General features: G+C 40.1%; 3 non-coding genes across 3 annotated transcripts; 2 read left to right on the forward strand and 1 right to left on the reverse strand.

The window, feature by feature from the left end:
• The first annotated feature begins 272 nt into the window (after nucleotides 1–272).
• Nucleotides 273–387, forward strand: LOC145997828 (U5 spliceosomal RNA). Its single transcript, XR_014443217.1, has one exon. It is a non-coding gene; the product is annotated as a U5 spliceosomal RNA (small nuclear RNA).
• Nucleotides 388–2,158: 1,771 nt separating this feature from the next.
• Nucleotides 2,159–2,275, forward strand: LOC145997836 (U5 spliceosomal RNA). The gene has a single exon (XR_014443225.1). It is a non-coding gene; the product is annotated as a U5 spliceosomal RNA (small nuclear RNA).
• A 4,088-nt stretch (nucleotides 2,276–6,363) lies between these two features.
• Nucleotides 6,364–6,483, reverse strand: LOC145997652 (U5 spliceosomal RNA). Its single transcript, XR_014443049.1, has one exon. It is a non-coding gene; the product is annotated as a U5 spliceosomal RNA (small nuclear RNA).
• Between the last annotated feature and the right edge of the window lie 416 nt (nucleotides 6,484–6,899).

A 6,899-nucleotide genomic window follows, 5' to 3' on the forward strand; every position in this document is an offset into this window, starting at 1 on the left:
GTACCTGAGGGTTATTGAATATACCCTAGTTTATAAGGGGTCCGAAGGCCTTCCCCCGGAAATTTAGAAAAAAAAAACAACTTAAAAACATTTGAGTTTTTGGCCTTTTAGATTTGAAAATGTTAAATTTATTCGCTTAAGTAAACAAATATTAGTTACTACATTGGTTGTCAGTTTAAAAAGAAGCAAAACAGTACGACTATTGCATTGTGCATTTCATTAATTTCTTATTGATACATTACTCGTGTTACTTTAAAAAAAGTTATGGTGCAATTGTAAGGTTTCCCTTCATACGTAAAAATCTTTCGCCTTTTACTAAAGATTTCAGTGGAGGGGAACAACAAACAAGTCTAATACAATTTTTTCTAAAGGCTTAGTGAAAACTGAGCCTGATTAGCAAACATAACTAAAAGTGTAGGGGGAAATATGTGCTCTTGCTCAGCTTGATAATCTTTCATCTTCTGACATTTGCAGCCAGGAGGATCTGTCCTAGATAGCACAGACAGCTTGCTGCAAGCATGAAGCAAGCTTACCATGGCAAGCTAAGTAGCTAGCAGCAAGCTTGCCATGGCAAGCTATTAGCTGGATGCAAGCTTGCATTAAGCAATCTAGTTACCACAATTGGAAGTTGCAGCAAGCTTGCCAAGGCATGCTTGTATCAAGCTTTTCATAACTAGCTGTAAGCTTACAGAATGTAATGCTCGAAGTAAGTGATACTATATATCTTTAAGCTAAATTTATATATATATACATATGGATATATAAACATGGTTGTAATGTACACACTTACATTCATAATAGCAAAACTAGAAACAATTGGGGCTAATTAAGAAACACCCATGTTTGTAACGTCACAGTTGCTCTTTGCAAGTTATAGAAACTTGTGCTTTCCCAAAATAGGCAATAGTTAGGATGAAGAGTGAATGAATCAAATCAATCTCTAACTACACACTGGTATTCAATTATTTTTTTTGCAGGTTTTTTTGTGTTTTTTTTTTGTCCTCGTTTTCCATTTAGAAGGGTACACCTTCTCTTTGGTAAGTGAATTGTTTTCATAAATGTTTTCCCTTGCAAGGTGATGGTCTAAGTGTTTTCAGTAATGAAGTGGTACATATTTACTTATTCTGAGGGTAGTTCACTATGATCTTATTTATTCAGTAGTGGGAAAATTACTTCAGTTAGGAAAGTAATAATTTGCTATGGTGCGGCATGTGTTGGATATATCACGTGCCGTAGTTCCGGAGGATGATGGATATTATACAGCTGATAGTCAGGATGCTGTGCATCTACAGGAAGGTATACATGGTTAAGAGATGCTGTAATGGTGTGCAGTGGTATGTGGGAAGGCAGTCGTGTAGAGCATCTTCGTACATTGTGCTAAGAAGTTGTGGATGGTGCGAGTTCATTCGACCAGTTATATATTTGTGACGGACGGCTTCGATGTGAGTTGTGATTTCGGGAAATGTTATTCGTTCGTACAGTAGTCGTGTAGGACTTGGTAGGACTACTCTGAAGGCCAAACGAAGAGCATGTCTTTCCAGAACTTGTAGTTTATGATAAAATGAATCTGGTGCTGATATCCATGCAGTGTGGCCGTAAGTAATTGCTGGTCGAAGGAAAGCCTTGTAGGTATATAAGACGACCTGGGAGTTAGTTAAAACAAATAAATTCTATTTCCATACGTTCACGTACGTGTAACTATCACAAAAGGCAATAAAAGCTTTGTGATGTTACACTTGGTATGAATTTAAATTGTGCGAGAAAAAAGGTTCCAGTCCTTTTATGGAACCCCATAGAACAAATTAGAATGTATGCGTTCCTTGATCTTTAACAATCCCAGGGTTGTTAATACATGAGTGGAGTAGACTCTGGGAGAAGCATATGATGTACCTGAGGGTTATTGAATATACCCTAGTTTATAAGGGGTCCGAAGGCCTTCCCCCGGAAATTTAGAAAAAAAAAACAACTTAAAAACATTTGAGTTTTTGGCCTTTTAGATTTGAAAATGTTAAATTTATTCGCTTAAGTAAACAAATATTAGTTACTACATTGGTTGTCAGTTTAAAAAGAAGCAAAACAGTACGACTATTGCATTGTGCATTTCATTAATTTCTTATTGATACATTACTCGTGTTACTTTAAAAAAAGTTATGGTGCAATTGTAAGGTTTCCCTTCATACGTAAAAATCTTTCGCCTTTTACTAAAGATTTCAGTGGAGGGGAACAACAAACAAGTCTAATACAATTTTTTCTAAAGGATCTACAGGAAGGTATACATGGTTAAGAGATGCTGTAATGGTGTGCAGTGGTATGTGGGAAGGCAGTCGTGTAGAGCATCTTCGTACATTGTGCTAAGAAGTTGTGGATGGTGCGAGTTCATTCGACCAGTTATATATTTGTGACGGACGGCTTCGATGTGAGTTGTGATTTCGGGAAATGTTATTCGTTCGCACAGTAGTCGTGTAGGACTTGGTAGGACTACTCTGAAGGCCAAACGAAGAGCATGTCTTTCCAGAACTTGTAGTTTATGATAAAATGAATCTGGTGCTGATATCCATGCAGTGTGGGCGTAATTAATTGCTGGTCGAAGGAAAGCCTTGTAGGTATGTAAGACGACCTGGGAGTTGAGTCCCCAGGAGGTTCCAATTAGACGTTTGAGTAACCTTAGCTGATTTGTAGCTTTCTGGACAATGTTGAGCAAGTGAGGTTTCCAGGTTAGCTTGGAGTCAAATATGACTCCCAGGTATTTTGCAGTGGTGGCAGGCAGAATAGGAGTTCCCCGTATTTTAATGTTTAACAATGTTGGGTTCCTTTGGATCTTCGAGCGACAGCCTGTCTGTAGAAACACCAATGCTTGTGTTTTGAGAGCATTAATTGTGAGACGCCATGTGTCACACCATCTTTGGAAGGAGTTTATAGCTGGTTGGAGAGCTTTTGTTGATAGGTTGGATGGTTGAACAACATGCGAGGAATGCGGTGTCGTCGGCAAATTGGTAGATAGAAACTTGTGGGTTTCTTGGCATATTGGCAACGTATAGTATGTAAAGTAATGGTGATAGAGCGGCACCCTGTGGAACGTCAGAGTAAAGGAAAATGGGGTATGACATCGCTCCATTTACATTGACATAAGCGACCCTGTTTGTTAGAAAGCTGTGTACTAATCTGACATAGGAAAGCGGTAGGTTGAATTTATGGAGCTTGTAGATGAGTCCAGTATGCCATACTTTGTCAAATGCTTTCTCCAAGTCGAATAGTACTAGACAGGATGGTTTGGAAGTGTTGAAGTGATTTGTGATGCGAGTCGTTAGTTTTAACAAATTATCAAGGACACTGTGTTGAGGTCTAAAGCCTGCTTGGTGCGACGGAAGTAAACTGTGTGCTTGTAAGTGCATGTGTATGCGTCGAACAATGATGCGTTCGAATATTTTGCTAAAGGTTGATGTGAGCTGAATAGGTCGATAGTTTGTGGGGTTGGTACTATCTTTGTTTGGCTTTGGGAACATTAGAACCTTCGAAATCTTCCAGTCTGTCGGGTAGTGTCCTGTGCGGAGGATAAAATTGAAGATAATAGCCAGAAAGGACAGCAATGCAAGCGGGACCTGTTTAATCAATACGTATGTGATATTGTCCAATCCGGGAGCAGTGTTTCTCTTCCTACGCACAGTATTGATAATATCGTCTGTGTGATAGGAACAGTTAGAGCATTTGTAGGATCAATAGTGTGCATATTGCTGGGTTGCAGTTGCCTGTTATTGGGGTTTGTGACTCTGTCAATTTTGGTCTGGAGGCGGAGATTTGGAGCTAGTTGTGGTGTTGGAGTGAAAGTGTCTTGCAAGACATTTGCGAAGGCATAAGCTTTTTCAGTGTCGGTGGTTAGAGCTGCGTCCTTGATTGTTATCGGATAAGGAGTACTACTAGATTGTCCAGTGAGCACCTTGAAACATTTCCAGTATTTTGTGGGATGGCTTTCATCACTCAATTGGTTGCACGTTTCAATCCATCGACATTGTTTATAAGCTTTTATATAGTTTTGAACTGTACGCAGCCATTGACGGTGTAAGTTAAGGGATTCAGGATTTCTGGTCTGGAGATAGTCCCTGTATGCTCGTCGTGATGCTGTGATGAGGTGAAGATATTGCGGAGGTAGCTTTAAATTGTAACTATTGAGAGTGGTCGTGGGTATGTTAGTGGTTGCCGCACTGGTAATCTGTGCCGTAAGATGTTCCACCACCGTATCGAGTTCCCCTGAATTGTTTGGTGGTGGAAGTGGGTCAGAAAATGCCTGCTGTAGCTTTGCACTCTATGCCTCCCAGTTCGCTTTGTTGTAACACCAGATTTTTCGAGGTTGTATTGTACTGCTCGTATTGCGGTTACCAAGATTTAAGGTGATTTTCACTGGGTCATGGTCACTGCCGATGGAATCCAGCACCGATATGTTCAAACAGGCAGTAAGAGATGTTGATGTTATAACGACATCAGGGGTAGTGTTACTTATGGGACGTGTGGCTCTGGGCAGTACATGGAATTCCGCTGTAGTGTTTTGGTCCAGAAATTATAAAAAGTTTGTTTTGTCTTGCATGCTACGACTATGGTAATTGATGTCCGCTGCTATGATATAATGTTTGCTAAGGGTTTGGATATGTTGAAAGAATTGGTATGGAATAGTCTCCCCTGGTCTTACATAGATGGTAGCAAATGTAACGACCCGGGATGGAAAGTAGATGGTACTAGTAGTATGTTCTGGCAAGTGGAAGTTTGGTGGGAAGGTAACTGTTCGATATGGTAATTTTCTATCTACTCCAATTGCTGTGCCGCCATTTACTCTTAACCCGGCGGACCATCGTGGCGTAAGATGTTGTATGGTGGAATATAACAGATCATTTTTGGAGCCAGGTAGGTTTCGTTTAGCGCAAAGCAGTGAACAGATTCTTCCAAGAGCAGGTGTTGCAATAAAGCTTTTCGTTTAGAAACGGATCGGATATTTAAAAATAGAAAATTATACATATTCCGTACTGCCATATTCAAAACCTTAAACCGCAGTTTCCAAGTGGGATATGTGGAAATGCACATGAGGACCAGAGTATGTTGCATGGAGTTGCAAGTTGAAAATGGTTTTTGCAGATGCCGTTACTTGGGTTAATATGTGCGTTCTTAAAAATGGGTGCACATTTTGGAGAGTCAGTGTGAAGAAACCTATTAGATCTTCCACTGTTACTGGATGTCGTAGTGAGTTGTCAGGTTCTGTAGCAGTGTCATTGGTGCGCAGGGGAACTGTTAGGTCAGGGTGTTCAGGTATTGCATTTGGCTTAGATTTGCATTTGTAACTGTATGTAGGATGGTTTTCCGTACATGTGACACATTTTGGTGGAGCAGTTTGGTTTTGACATTCTTTGGTTGAATGGGGTCCTGAACAGTATCCGCATTTTTCTCGGTTTGGACATGCAGCAGTAGTGTGCTTGTTATACTGTTGGCATTTTTCGCACCGCAATGGAAGAGGTTGTTGAGAACGGGATGGTTCAACTTTGTACCTGCGTCTGTATATGTATGCTCCTCTGTGTATTACGGTGTCTACACCATTTTGTGAATCTGTTAGGACCCGCACCATGTATGTGGGTCCGTTGTTATTGCGAATACGGATACATTTGCGGATTTGTACACCTTCGCATTCCAGTTCCTCAAAGATCTCTCCATCTGTTAAGACAGGTTCTACACCCCTGATGACAACTGATAGTAGTGGGGATTTATGTGGTGGTGGTGGTTGTTTTTTGAGTGTTTGGATGTTTGCTTTGGCTCCATAAATTTCAAAAGAAGCTTTGTTTCTAATTAGTTTTGCAAAGTCTGGATCTGGTGATTTCAATATGATGCCATTACGGGTGAACAGTATTTGTGAAATTTGTGCCCTTGGCAAATATTTAGATGTTTGTTGGAACACATGTTTTGCTGTATTGTATGTGGTGTCGTAGTTGGTGAGCAGGAAGTTATACAAGCTGGTATCCTATTGTTTGGAGTCTATTTGGTTTGCATGTACTGTATTTGCTGCATCTCGTTTTAATGGTGATCGAGATCGTTGTCGTTGAGGTAATCCTTCATAGGAATTGAAATAAACAAAGAAATATGTTTTAAACGGAGAAAACATGTTGTTTAAAACACTTTGTTTTGATCATGCTAACTCTGTTTCCATAGAATCCTCCCTGTGAAGTCATTTCCATGTTCCGCTTCGTTGTGAAATGACAAGAGCATTTGGAAATTTAGCAGCAAGCGCCCATACAGATCCTCCTGCCTGCAAATTTCAGAAGGTGAGAGATTATCAAGCTGAGCAAGAGCACACATTTTCCCCTACACTTTTCGTTGTGTTTGCTAATCGGGTTCAGTTTGTACGAACCTCTTAGAAAAAATAGTATTAGACTCGTTTGTTGTTCCCCTCCACGGAAATCTTTAGTAAAAGGCGAAAGATTTTTTGCGTATGAAGGGAAACCAGAGTTGTTTCCAGGCCACCAATTTTTCCTAGCATATGTTGCAGTTCAATTCACTGCTCATGGGAACGTGTAGGTTCCGTAGGAAATTGCTGTTTTACTTGTTGAAACATAAAACCTCTTTTTGTGTGATTTTCGTTTCTTAAAGCGAGAGAATATAGATGTAAAACCGTGCCGATTTCTAATTTGCGTCATGTGCACGGACCAACGTACACAAATGATAAACCGACAGCAAATTCTGCCATCTCTCGGCCACCATTTCAACTAGTGGGGACTTGTACTTTGGCAACAAATTCCATTTCACATAGAATTTTCAGTTTACCTGTTCTCATATACAAGACGATTATACTTTCGGGTTTCTCCCACAGGCATGATTTATAATGTTTTGTAAAGAAACCAAACCGAAGCAAGAAAGAAAATTACCGC

The sequence above is a fragment of the Lepisma saccharinum genome, chromosome 13 (assembly GCF_977018435.1).
Source record: "Lepisma saccharinum chromosome 13, izLepSacc3.1, whole genome shotgun sequence".
NCBI classification, from domain to species: Eukaryota; Metazoa; Arthropoda; class Insecta; order Zygentoma; family Lepismatidae; genus Lepisma; species Lepisma saccharinum.